Source organism: Gopherus flavomarginatus, chromosome 3 (assembly GCF_025201925.1).
Source record: "Gopherus flavomarginatus isolate rGopFla2 chromosome 3, rGopFla2.mat.asm, whole genome shotgun sequence".
Lineage (NCBI taxonomy): Eukaryota > Metazoa > Chordata > Testudines > Testudinidae > Gopherus > Gopherus flavomarginatus.
The window spans coordinates 84,722,357-84,736,485 of NC_066619.1; the positions used below are offsets into that span (position 1 = coordinate 84,722,357).

The window sequence follows — 14,129 nt, forward strand, 5'->3', positions numbered from 1 at the left end:
AAGCTAACAACTTTATAATGTAACTTCATTCCACTGCAGTAGGTGATATTTTGTATCAAATGTATGTATATTTCTCCATAATATTATAGTGAGATCTGGATTGATCTCTCTGCCCTAAAGAAGCATAACTTGCATCTCCCTGCAACAAGAATGCCTCATATACTCTTAGTGGATTTACCCCCAAGAAGGCGAATTTTAGTTTCCACTAAGGTTAAAACATCACGATAATGAATTGTTGCAATTGCTCACTTAAAATTAGAAAAAGTCTGGGAATGCAAAAATGAGAGGTCCAAGCATAACATTAATTCAGCTATAAAGTACACACAGTATTTTGTCTTTGCTTTTCTCCCCTCATTAAATGCATATCTTCTTTGTGTTGTAAGGTGTAAATAATAAAAACATACATAATATGAGCAAGTTAATGTTGTTGGAAGCTTAACTTCCACATTTTATTTCAGTAATTTTAACTATACCTTTACAACAAAATATCTATTTGCATTTCCAAAATTATAATACTAACAAAGCCAGTAATAATTGCTCAGGGTATTCCTCAAGTGTTCCACTATGTAGATATCGTGCAGGGTCTGATCCTGCAAAGCTTAATCACATAAATTTGTCTTTACTTATGGGAGTAATCAGTGGGACTACTCATATTCCAAAAGAGAAGAGAGGATTTTCAATAACTGTAAGGTGAGACTTTTTAAAAGAGGTTCTTGCTATTTCAAATGAAAATAGGAGTTGTAATGTGAAATATCTTTTCTTATTACAATATTTTTCAGTTTACAACTAAAGGACTTGACTCTGCAAACGCTCGTCCATGTGCGAGAAGTCTTTACTCACACAACTAGATCCATTGACTTACATGGGATCAACAACTCACACTGATAAGATATTACAGGATCAGGGCAAAACTGAATAAATGATCATTTGAGCTAGACCTGATGAGATAAGTTTCTAGGGCCTGATCCTGAGAGGTTTTAAGCACTTTGGCCCCAATTCACAAAGTACTTGAGAAGCCTCATTGAAACCCTTGGCTAATTAATTATGCAGGGCTCAGTTCTTTGCTCAGTTACACCAGTGTGTAAATATGGAATATTCCATTGCTATTAGCGAAGTTACTTCACTCAAATGAGGGAAATTGATCTATAATATACCATTAACAGTCACATATTTTCTAAGGGCCAAATTTTGCTCTCTCAGTTACGATAGTAGCTAGATTAATTTTCTTTACTTCACTGGGGTTACTCTGAATTTAAACGAGTGCAAATGGAGGAAGTATTTGGCTTAGTCACTCCCTGTGTTCCTCTGCATCTAGGGCCTGATCCAAAGCCCAGTGACAACAGTGGGAGTCTTTCTAATAACTTTATTAGGTTTTGAATCAGTCTGTAGATCAACTAATTAGGCATACTTACAAAAATCAAAATTAACAAATATTCTCAAACAGCATCAGACTCATACAACATGAATATCATTGCCAAGTTTCATCTCAATGCAGTATATCATATCAGCATTTGGAAGGGAAAAGAACAATTTTATTTGCCTTAAAAAAAATTCTAAAACTTGCATCCTCTGACTTCAACAGCAGTTTTACCATTGACTATACTGGGAGCAAGAGTAGACACTTACATAGCAAATGCAAAGAGAAAAAAGGAATCAAATGCATCAGTGCCGTTATAGTGTAGTCACTAAAGTTAAAAACATTATAACGTTCGTACCGCTCGTAAGCTTTTTTTTTTTTTGGCTCCTAGTACTTTTAAAAAGACACCTATTAACTGCTTCCAAAAATAACTCCCCCACCAACTTTAGATCAAATTCTGCTCTCAGTTACATTAGTACAACCATGTTGACTTAAAAATAGAAATGTAACTGAGTAAAATTTACATCTTTGATTTTGCTGGGCTTTAATATTTTTAGTAGAAACAAAACCTGAAAGCTTTATAAAATATAATTATGGATTTTAATGATTTCTTCAACTGAACATGAAAATAAGAGCAAATATTAATTAGTTTAGTCATTATGATCTTCCTAAAATGGTTTAAAGACCATTTATTCCAAGTTGTTTTATCTATTCAAGATGAGGCCTTCCTCCTAACCTTCCTCTCCACAAAAAAACTGTCAGAAAATAAAAACACTCATGTTTCAAGACTGATAAATGCAGAAATAAGGAAGCTTAAGCTTAACGAATGGCTGAGAAAGGAAAGCGTCATAGTTCCTGTAAAAGTACCCACTCTGAGTGCTCTCAGGCTGTAACAGTTAATGGCCCTGATCTTCTTATCAGATCTGTGCAGGGTCAATGCATGTGGATCAGACTTCACATTTGGGTCCAAAGGTCCAGCACATTAAAATACTTTGTACATGGATGGCTTGCAAGACAAAGCCCAAAATAAAGGATATTAACAAAAATTATGAGTGAAAATGTAAATGGCTTGTTGAATTATGGGAAAAAGATTGTCAAAAGAGGGAGATGCTTTCCAAAGTTACCTTATAATTAAACCAAATTAGCAAATGTGATTTTGGGCTTGATCCTGATCCACTGAAGTCAGTAGTATTCGTGCCTAAGAAAGAAATGCTGGATTGGCCCCAAAATTGGCCTGACATACCACTTGCTATACTCCTCAAGTTTTATGTTACTGTGACTCTATTAAAGTCAATGGAGTTTCACTTGTGTAAAACTGAAATAAAAAGTGGTGACTGCATCCAACTCATTTCAGTGTGTCTAATAATATTCTGCAATTTTTTTCTTGGAAAAAAATCAAAGACATTTGACCAAAAAAAATTGTTAGGCTTTAAAACCCTGAATTAATATATTGTATTTAGCATCCCTGTAACTTCATCCCATGCAAACCGTGAGCATTGTTTTTTATGTTTAATGAACAAATCATTTTTACATTCATGTATCTAACTATGCTCATGTACTTAAATACTGGTTTGTGTTGATTTTAAAGACAGCTGTAATTTACAGAGTTTTTTTTGTTTGCTTTCAAACTGGTACATTTCATTTGTTTTCATAGTAAGCAGTTTTGTGGCATATGCCTCCTTATATTGCTTTTTGGTGTTAATTTGTTTCCTTACGAATTTATTAAGTATTTTTTTTTAAAAGTGTCAGTAATAATTTTATTTGACTGCCTAATTTGTATTTTTGATTTGCCTGGTATTTTTCCCTGTATCATTTACTCCACTGTTTTTCAAAATTATACATAAAAAATAAGCAGGAGATGTGACAAAGAAACCTAGTTGGGCAAACTTGGCTTTTAGGTGTGAAGGAAATTTAAATGTTATTTTAGGGATGAGCGCAAACAAAACTGCAGATTTGAACACCTCAGACGTTGGTGCGCGAGGGGCTGGGGGGCATGACTGAATTTTGCAACCTGCGGCCCCTCTCTACTAAATGCTGTTACTTGATGCAACCCAACGTGCTTGGAACGGGGCAAAATAACCTCCCAAGCTGTATCGAAAGGGTGTAAGGAGATGCGACGGGCAGTTAGTTAAAAAACACCTTGAAAGCGAAGGCGGAAGAAACCGATCCGTGCGCTGGGTTTGCTCATCCCGTACGTGTCCCTTTGCTAAGGGGTTACTGACAATTGCAGCCCAGCCTAGCCGCGAAGCTTCCCCGCCCTCAGATCAGCTAGTGGCGGTCTAGCTGCAGGGCCACAAAAGGGACAAGCCTGTCTTTGCTGTCGGAGCCAACCGGACTCCCGAGCGTGCCCCTGCCAGCGCGTCCCGCCCAGGGCTCCCTCACCTGCCGCAGCCAGCAGCGCTTACCTAGGCACGGCGAACGGGGAGCGCCGCGGGCTGTCAATCCGCGGGGATCCTGGCCAAGGGGAGGGAAACCTCCCCGGGTGCGGCGCCCTTCCCCGGCTGAGCGAGGCAAGCTGCGGCTGAGCCCTCCGGCGAGGCTGCCGGAGCGTCCACACCTCAGCGGGGCGGGTCCCCTAGGGGGACACCCCCAGCCCAGGAGCAGCGGGGAGGGGCGGAGGCAGCAGCCGCTGTTGCCCTACTGCGGGGGTCCCGGCTCGGCTCCAGCGCGCTGCCTCCCGAACCTGCGTTCAGCGAAACCTTCGCTTCCTCATTTTCTGCGGCAGCCTCGGCTACTTCCTCCTAGCCTGGTTTCAGCTCACACACTTCCTTATTGGGCAGGACCGCAGCTGCTCCCCCCTTCATTTGCTTAACAGCCTTGACAAGTTCAGGGAGGCCACCGGCTTCCCCAGCCAGGATGCACCAGCTCGGCGTCGGGTGGCTTTGCCGCAGCTGTCTTCTTCTCCCTTTCCTGTCTGCAGCCTCTGATCCGTCCCTGTGAAACACTTCCCACAATTCCACACCTCTCACTCTTGCCTTTCCCCCAGGCCAGTTTCATTAGGGATGTGCAAAATAATCCTTCCCACTTTCCTTTCTGGTCCAAAAGAGTTCAAGGGAACCCGCCCACATTGGGTTTCATAGGAAAAAAAAATTTAAAAAATGACTGGAAGTGACTTGGAGAGGTTATAAAGTCCAGCCCCCTTGGCTGAGGCAAGGCCAAATAAACCTAGACTATCCCTGACAGCTGTCTAACTTGTTCTTAGAAACCTCCAGTGAGAGGGATTCCACCATCTCCTGAGATAACCTTTTCCTGTGCTTACCTAGCCTTATCCTTAGAAAGTGTTCCCTAATGTCAAATCTAACTCTCTTTTACTGGACATCCAGCCCATTCCCTCATCTTACCTTCAGTGGGCATGGAAAGCAGTTGATAACCAGCCTCTTCATAACTGCCCTTAACCTATCTGAAGATTCTCAGCAGGTGTCCATCCCCAACCTCTTCTACTCTAGAAGAAACATGCCCTATTCTTTCAGTCTTTCCTGTTTTCCAAACCTCTTATTCTTTTTGTTACTTTCCTCTGGACTCTCTCCAGAGTGTTCACAGCTTTCTGAAGGTGTGGTGTGGTGCCAAAAACAGGATATGATACTCCAGCTGAGGCTTCACTAGTGCCAAGTAGAGTGGAACAATTACCTCCTGGGTCTTACAAATGACACTCCTATTCTGACATCCCAGAATGATTTTAGCCTTTTATGCAACTGCATCATGTTGTTGATTCATATTCAGTGTGTGTTGTATGTGGTCTACATGAAATTATTATAACATGAGTGCACAACTATTTGGAAAAGTGTACCCAAAGAGTAATTATGGGGTACATTGGGGGCTGTTTGTTACTATTCAATATTTGCATTAATAATGAAATGGAGTACACTTATAAAAATTTGAAAATGACAAAGGTAGGAGGAATTGCAAATATTTTGCAAGATTAGAATTCAAAGTGACCTTGATACATTGGAGAATTGGTCTGAAATCAATGAAATTTAATAAAGACAAGTTCAAAGTACTGCACTAAGAAAATAAAAATCCCAAATGGGGAATAACTGACTAAGCAATGGTATTGCGGAACTGAATTAAATCATATCTTTTAAAACTGTCTACTCTTGTGTTGAGAACTCCAAGCAATGGTGAGTCCATCACCTCTTTGGGTGAGCTATGCCAATGTTTAATTATCCGCAGAGCTAAGAAATTGTACCTTATTTCAACGCTGAATTTGTCTAACTTCAGCTTCTAGGCCTTGAATTTGTTACGCCTTTGTCAACAAGAATAAAGCACACCCACTATCAGATATGTTTTATGTGTAAGTGCCTAGACACATTGATTAAGTCACCTCTCAACCTTCTCTGTGATAAGCTGAATAGGTTGAACTCTTCAAAATTTGTAATGTGAGGCTTGATTTCCAACCTTTAGATCTCTTTTGTGGCCTTCCTTTGAACTCTCTACAGTGTTTCCATATCCTTCCTGAAATGGGAGTACCAGAACTGGACACAGTTTTTCAGTAGTGATTTACCAATGCTGTATACAGAGCAAGATCATTTCCCTACTTCATCCCCCTTTTTATACATCTAAAGATTGCATTAGTATTATACTGAGTTCATGCTCAGGCATTGTATACAATGACTCCCAAAGTCCTTCTCCGAGTCACTGCTTTCCAAGACAACCTCCCCGCCTGAAAGTGTAGCCTGCATTCCTTGTTTCCCAGATGTATTACCTTGCATTTAGTGGCGATCATTTAACTAGGCTATTCAGATCACTCTCTAACAGTAACCTTCTTGCTGGTGAAAGCTACTTGGGAAGCTCAGAGGTTTCTTCAACCTTTCACACTTGCTAGTGAGGGAACAGATTCTTATTTTCTATATAGGAATCTACTTACTCTTTTCTTATCACAACATGGAAGAAAAACCTTACAAACCTTCGAGCCTGAAAGTTCTAAATTCTGGCATCTCCTAACTCAGGGGTGGGCCACATCCAGCCCACGGGACCACCCTTCATGACCCCCGAGCTCCTGGCCTGGGAGGCTAGCCCCCAGCCCCTCCCCCGCTGTTCCTCCTCCCCCATAGCCTCAGCTCACCCCGCTGCAGGCACAATGCTCTAGGTGGCAGGGCTGTGAGCTCCTGGGGCAGCGCAGCTGCAGAGCCACGCCCTGATCCGGTGCTCTGAGCTGCGTGGTGGTGGCAGCATGACTGTAGCACCGCCAGCCACTGGTGCTCCAGGCATCACGGTAAGGGGGCAGGGAGGGTTGGATAGAGGCAGGGGAGTTTGGGGTGGTGGTCAGGGGTGTGGATAGGGGGCGGGGTGATTGGGGGGGGAATAGGGAGTTGAATGAATGGGGGCAGCTAGGAAGGAGGAGGGGTTGGATGGGGCAGCAGGTGAAAGTCAAGGGCAGGGGTTCCAGGGGCTGTCAGGGGACAGGGAGAAGGGATGGTTGGATGGGGCAGGAGTCCGGGGGGGGGCAGATAGGGGCTGGGCCATGACCCCCTCCTCTAACCAGCCCTCCATACAATTTCCAAAACCCGATGCAGCCCTCAGGCCAAAAAGTTTGCCCACTCCAGTCCTAACTATACTAATTAAGGTATTTATCTGAACAGTATACCACTGCTTCTGGTTCTTTCCTATTGGGCAATCTTCTGGCACTCACTGTGATGTAGGCCCATTACCCATAGGCTCTGCCTAAACTATACCAATAAAATAAATAAATAAATAAATAAAGCTATTCCAAGAAACCATTTAAAAAAACCTGATCGTAACTTTGAATGGCACAGTCCCACCCTCCCTCTGTGAATGAAGCATAATCTGGTTAAAATGGCTTTTGAAAACCATTATCAAGATCAGGGGGCATATTGTACCATTAGCTTTTAAGCAGAAATCCCCATTGAAATATATGGTACAGCATGATCCCAGGTTATGTATGAGCAATATAGGAAGATTCAAGCAAAGGAAATTTTAATTCTATGAGGCTGTCTACATTTTTCCCCCCTTCGATTTTTTAAAATCATTGTTAGCATTTCACATGAGACTTAATGCAAATAAATGTAAAGATGTACCTCAGACACAAATATATTGACTTTTTCATGGGTGGAGTGGAAAATCTTCAAATTTGTTAACCAACAAACTCTTTCTACTATGTACTATTATACTCTGTGCAAAGGATGCCAGCTATCAGTCAATTCAAATCATTTGTCTTTGTGAAAAGTGCCTAGCTGGCTAAAGAAAACACAATATGCATGGTGCTTCTGAAAGTATTTGATAGAGGTTAGGAATCTGTGACCAACTAGTTCAATGTGAATGCACAAAGGGGACACCAGTATAACATAATCAGTAATTCGTTTGTATTTCTCATTAGATTTCATCTGCAGGAGGAAGTCCCCAAAATCCTCTGTTCTTGCAATCTGATCCAATTAGACCATAGCTCTCAGGGCTGATTCCTTCAGGCTGTACCACTTATGACAGCAGTGGGCCCTAGCTTGGGAGACACCCCCATAGGAATGCTGAGACAGTTCAGAGAACACCTGCTCAGCTCTTCACTTTGAGATAACTCACAGCAAGCTGAGCCTCATTCACTACCTTGAGCGCTGAAGCCACATAAGCCTGGCCAAGAATGTGGAGCTTTTTAGAGAAGAGAACCTGTCTTCAATACATACAAGTATAATGGGAGTAGCATCAGTGTCCTCATTTGCCCAGACCCCACTTCTAGCATTGTCTTGAGCTGGTCTTCTGTTCTTCCCATTTCTTCTGGAGTTGCTGCTGCTCAGGGCCGTGCAGAGGATTCAGGGGGCCTGGGATAAAGCAATTTCAGGGGCCCCTTCCATAAAAAAAAGTTGCAATACTATAGCAACATTTGGAAATGTAAAAAATAACTAGTGAAATACATTCAAAAATTAATTTGTAATAATTTGAAAACACACTACATACATTATTTAAAAACATTAAATGCTTTTATGGTATGTATACATTTGCAATTACATAATGGGCTGTTGCTGGGTGATGGTGATGGCTGCTGCTAATGAGCTGCCTGGGGGTGGTGCTGTTGTTGCCTAGGGCTGGGTGGGGAGCTGGGCTCTGGGTTGGGGGGTGCCCGGCTCACAGGGTCTGGGCTCAGGGCTGTGGAGAGGATGGGGTTGGAGGGGTGCCCGGCTCAGAGGGGCTGGGCTCGGAGCTGGGGTCAGGGCTGTGAGGAGGATGGGTTCGGGTGGTGTCCGGCTCAGAGGGGCTGGTCTCAGAGCTGGGGATCAGGGCTGTGGGGGGGATGGAGTCAGGGAGTGCCCGGCTCAGAGGGGCTGGGCTCGGAGCTGGGGGGCGGAGCTGGGGGGGATGGGGTTGGGGGGTGCCCAGCTCTGCCCCGGCCCCTTACCATGCCGCTTACCCCCTCTCCTGGACAGCACTGCAGCACTGTGGTGTCTCCAGTGGGGCCTGAGTTCCTGCCCTCTTACCAGCTGAGACACCGGGGGATGGGGGAAATACAGAGGTGGGGGGGAGCCTCCGACATACTCGTGGGGGCTCTTGCAGGGCCTGGGGAAAATGGCCCCACTTGCTCCCCCCCGGGCGGCCCTGACTCCAGGGGATCCCGCCTCCCTCCCTCCCTGGCTCCTCACACAGTCTGGGAGCCCCTTTTGCCACCACCGCAACCCAGGCTCGGTGAGAGGGACTCCCGGAATGTGTAAGGAGCCGGGGAGGGAGGGAGGCGGGGCCCTGGATGCAGGGAGGGAGGAGGGGTCCTGCTGCCGCTGCCGCTCTGAGTCTCCCCAGAGCGGCGCAGCGTTTCCCTGAGTGGGCTGTGCAGGATGCTGCCGGGCTGGGCAGCGGGTGTGGATCCCGGCTGGCGCACTGACAGGGCGAGTGGCTGCACTAGGGCCGGCTCCCGGCAATGTCACCCCAAGCAAAAAAAATAAAAAATAAAAATAAAAAAGGGAGGGTGGAGTGTCGCTCCTTAGAAAGTGCTGCCCCAAGCACATGCTTGAAGGGCTGGTGCCTGCAGCCAGCCCTGGCCATTAGACCAGGCCTGTCATAAACAGATAAGTAAGAGTTAATAGCACAGAAGTACTTTATATCTCTTTGACTGTAAAGGGTTAACAAGTTCAGTAAGCCTGGCTGTCACCTGACCAGAGGACCAATCAGAGGACAGGATACTTTCAAATCTTGAGGGAGGGAAGTTTTTGTGCTGTGCTGTTAGTTTTGGTTGTTGTTCACTCTGGGGGCTCAGAGGGATCAGATGTGCAACCAGGTTTCTCTCCAATCTCTCCGATACAGGCTCTTATAGATTCAAAATATTTTATTCGGGAAAGCTTGTTAGAAAGCCTCCGTTGCTTAGCAACAGAGGAACAGTAATTCAGACAGTAAACCAACAGAGGGCCCCCCAACCCAAGAAAACAGGAACCATGACTTCCAAGGCAAAACTGGATACAGAACAGATCAAACAGGCAGCCCACCAATGAGAAATGGAAAAAAAAAAAAAAACCAAGAACAAGAAATAAAACAAAAAGAGATGGAGCTAAGAGAAAGAGAAAAGGAGGCTGCCCACAGGAGAGAGTTGGAATTCCTGAGGGAAACCCACCGGCAGGCCCTGGAATTAGAAAAGGCTAAGCAACAGAACCCAGCCAATCCTAACAACCCTTCGCCAATAATTGTTCCACAGCACAAGAAATTTCCCACTTACAAGGCAGGTGATGACACTGAGGCCTTCTTAGAAAATTTTGAAAGAGCCTGCCTTGGGTACAGCATCTCTGAAGACCAGTACATGGTAGAATTGAGGCCACTGCTCAGTGGACCCTTAGCAGAGGTGGCAGCTGAAATGCCTAAGGAGAAAATGAACTATTATAAACTTTTTCAAACCAAGGCCAGATACAGAATGGGGATAACACCTGAACATGCCTGTCGGTGGTTCAGAGCCCTAAAATGGAAACCAGATGTGTCATTCCCCCGACACGCCTACCACATTGCAAAGAATTATGAAGCCTGGATATCAGGAACAAAGGTTAACAATATGGACTAGCTGCACCTCCTGATACAAATGGAGCAGTTCTTAGATGGTGTTCCTGAAGAAATAGAAAGGTACATCCTAGATGGGAAGCCCAAAACGGTAACTGAGGCGGGGGAGATTGGAGCCAAATGGATGGAAGTGGCAGAAAAGAAAAAAGCTACTGTCAAGGGGAGCGACTACCCCAGGGGGTACACAGACAATAAACCCTATCACCGAGGGCAACCCAGGACCCCCACCTACAACCCAAGGAAAGCCGCCAACGCCCTATTCTCTCACCTCACCAATCTCCAGTAACCCACCTCGGCTCAGTGACCAGTCAGCTGGGCGATGCTTTAAGTGTAATGAACTGAGACATATAAAGGCCAACTGCCCCGAGAACCCCAACTGAATGCAGTTCATTACACCACCATCACACCAAAGATCCCCAGGCCCAGATGCCTCTCAAATACCCTCGGAGCAAAAGGAAATTTTGAGAGTGGGCGGAAAGAAGGTTATCGCATGGAGAGACACGGGGGCACAAGTCTCAGCTATCCACCAATCCTTAGTGGACCCCAAATTCATCAACCCAAAGGCCCAAGTGACAATTTACCCCTTCATGTCACAAGGTGTAGACTTGCCCACAGCTGAACTGCCTGTCCAGTACAAAGGCTGGTCAGGAATGTGGACTTTTGCAGTCTACGACAATTATCCCATCCCCATGCTACTGGGGGAAGACTTGGCCAACCAGGTAAACTGGGCCAAGAGTGTGGGAATGGTTACACGCAGCCAAGCCAGGCAAGCTTCCAGACCCATCCCTGTTCCTGAGCCATCCATAGGGGCCCCGTCTGTGTTCGCAGAGACGCAGACAGAGGTAGTGGACCCGGATCCCCTGCCAACGACTGAAACAGCCACAGTACCTCCAATCCCAGACCCGGACCTGGAAACGCAACCAGCACCAGAACCATTGCCAGCACTGACACCAGCGCTTGCAAAAGCATCTTCAACCCCAACGCCAGAGGGCGTCAATGAGCCTGAACTGGCAGAAGCAGCAGACCACCATACCCAAGAGGCTCAGCCAGAGCCTGAAATACCACCTGGTGCACCAGCGGAGAGCGGTTCACCAGCCACAAAAACAACCCCATCACCTACATTGCTTCCTGAAGGACCAAGCCCAAGTCCACAGTCTAAGGAAGAACTGGTGTCTCCAGCCTCCAGGAAACAGTTCCAGACTGAGCAGGAAGCAGATGACAGCCTTCAGAAAGCTTGGGCGGTGGCACGGAGCGCCCCACCACCTCTCAGCTCTTCTAACCGATCCCGGTTTGTTATAGAACAAGGGCTTTTATATAAGGAGACTCTTTCTGGTGGACACTGGGAAGACTGGCATCCGCAAAAACAGTTGGTGGTTCCAACTAAGTACTGAGGGAAGCTCTTAAGCTTAGCCCATGATCATCCCAGTGGCCATGCTGGGGTGAACAGAACCAAAGACAGACTGGGGAAGTCCTTCCACTGGGAGGGGATGGGCAAGGATGTTGCCAAGTACGTCCAGTCTTGTGAGGTATGCCAAAGAGTGGGAAAGCCCCAAGACCAGGTCAAGGCCCCTCTCCAACCACTCCCCATAATAAAGGTCCCATTTCAGCAAGTAGCTGTGGATATTCTGGGTCTTTTCCCAAAAAAGACCCCCAGAGGAAAGCAGTACATAATGACTTTCGTGGACTTTGCTATCCGATGGCCGGGAGCAGCAGCTCTAGGCAACACTAGGGCTAAAACTGTGTCCTAATAGACATTTTTGCCAGGGTAGGTTGGCCCTCCGATATCCTTACGGATTCAGGGACAAATTTTCTTGCAGGGACCATGAAAGAACTGTGGGAAACTCATGGGGTGAATCACTTGGTTGCCACCCCGTACCACCATCAAACCAATGGCCTGGTGGAGAGGTTTAATGGAACTTTGGGGGCCATGATACATAAATTTGTGAATGAACATTCCAATGACTGGGACCTAGTGTTGCAGCAGTTGCTGTTTGCCTACAGGGCTGTACCACATCCCAGTTTAGGGTTCTCACCATTTGAGCTTGTGTATGGCCACGAGGTTAAAGGGCCATTACAGTTGGTGAAGCAGCAATGGGAGGGGTTTACACCCTCTCCAGGAACTAACATTCTGGATTTTGTAAGCAACCTACAAAACACCCTCCGACACTCTTTAGCCCTTGCTAAAGAAAACCTAAAGGATGCTCAAAAAGAGCAAAAGGCCTGGTATGATAGACATACCAGAGAACGTTCCTTCAAGGTAGGAGACCAGGTTATGGTCTTGAAGGCACAACAGGCCCATAAGATGGAAGCATCATGGGAAGGGCCATTCAAGGTCCAAGAGCTCCTGGGAGCTGTTAACTACCTCATAGCATTTCCCAATTCCTCCCTAAAGCCCAGAGTGTACCACTTTAATTCTCTCAAGCCCTTTTATTCCAGAGACTTACAGGTTTGTCAGTTTACAGCCCCGGAAGGAGATGATGCTGAGTGGCCTGACGGTGTCTACTACGAGGGGAAAAGTGACGGTGGCGTGGAAGAGGTGAACCTCTCCACAATCCTGGAACATCTGCAGTGGCAACAGATCAAGGAGCTGTGCACTAGCTTTGCCCCATTGTTCTCAGCCACCCCAGGACGGACTGAACGGGCATACCACTCCATTGACACAGGTAATGCTCACCCAGTTAGAACCCCATCCTACCGGGTGTCTCCTCATGCCCAAGCTGCTATAGAATGGGAGATCCGAAACATGCTACAGATAGGTATAATCCGCTCATCTACCAGTGCATGGGCATCTCCAGTGGTTCTGGTACCCAAACCAGATGGGGAAATACGCTTTTGCGTGGACTACCGTAAGCTAAATGCGGTAACTCGTCCAGACAACTATCCAATGCCACGCACCAATGAGCTATTGGAAAAGTTGGGACGTGCCCAATTCATATCTACAATAGACTTAACCAAGGGGTACTGGCAAGTACCGTTAGATGAACCTGCCAAGGAAAAGTCAGCATTCATCACCCACGCAGGGGTGTATGAATTTAATGTGCTTCCTTTCGGGCTGCGAAATGCACCTGCCACCTTCCAGGCTGGTAGATGGTCTACTAGCAGGACTGGGAGAATATGCCGTTGCTTACCTCGATGATGTGGCCATTTTTTCGGAATCATGGCCCGAACACCTAGAACACTTGGAAAAGGTCTTTGAACGCATCAGGCAGGCAGGACTAACTGTTAAGGCCAAAAAATGTCAAATAGGCCAAAATAGACTTACCTGGGACACCAGGTGGGTTGAGGAACCATAAACCCCCTACAGGCCAAGGTGGAGGCTATCCAAAAGTGGCCTGTCCCAAAGTCCAAAAAACAGGTCCAATCCTTCTTAGGCTTGGCTGGGTATTACAGGCGATTTGTACCACACTACAGCCAAATCACTGCCCCACTGACCGACCTGACCAAAAAGACCCAACCAAATGCAGTTAAGTGGACTGATGAGTGTCAGAAGGCCTTTACCCAGCTTAAGGCAACGCTCATGTCTGACCCTGTGCTAAGGGCCCCGGACTTTGACAGACCATTCCTGGTGACCACTGACGCATCTGAGTGTGGTGTGGGAGCAGTTCTCATGCAGGAAGGACTGGATCACAACTTCCATCCTGTCATATTCCTCAGCAAAAAACTGTCTGAGAGGGAAAGTCACTGGTCAGTCAGTGAAAAGGAGTGCTATGCCATTGTGTACGCCCTGGAAAAACTGCGCCCCTATGTTTGGGGACGGCGGTTCCAGCTTCAGACCGACCATGCTGCGCTAAAATGG

General features: G+C 46.2%; 1 protein-coding gene across 5 annotated transcripts in view; it reads right to left on the reverse strand.

Moving 5' to 3' along the window:
* The window catches only part of SYK (spleen associated tyrosine kinase), a 97,513-nt gene extending 93,232 nt beyond the window's left edge, over positions 1-4,281 (reverse strand). For all 5 annotated transcript variants that reach the window (XR_007773391.1, XM_050945789.1, XM_050945786.1 and 2 more), the window contains exon 1: positions 3,763-4,281. The gene's annotated coding sequence lies outside the window, so the exon portion shown is untranslated. The remainder of the gene's footprint in view (positions 1-3,762) is intronic.
* Between the last annotated feature and the right edge of the window lie 9,848 nt (positions 4,282-14,129).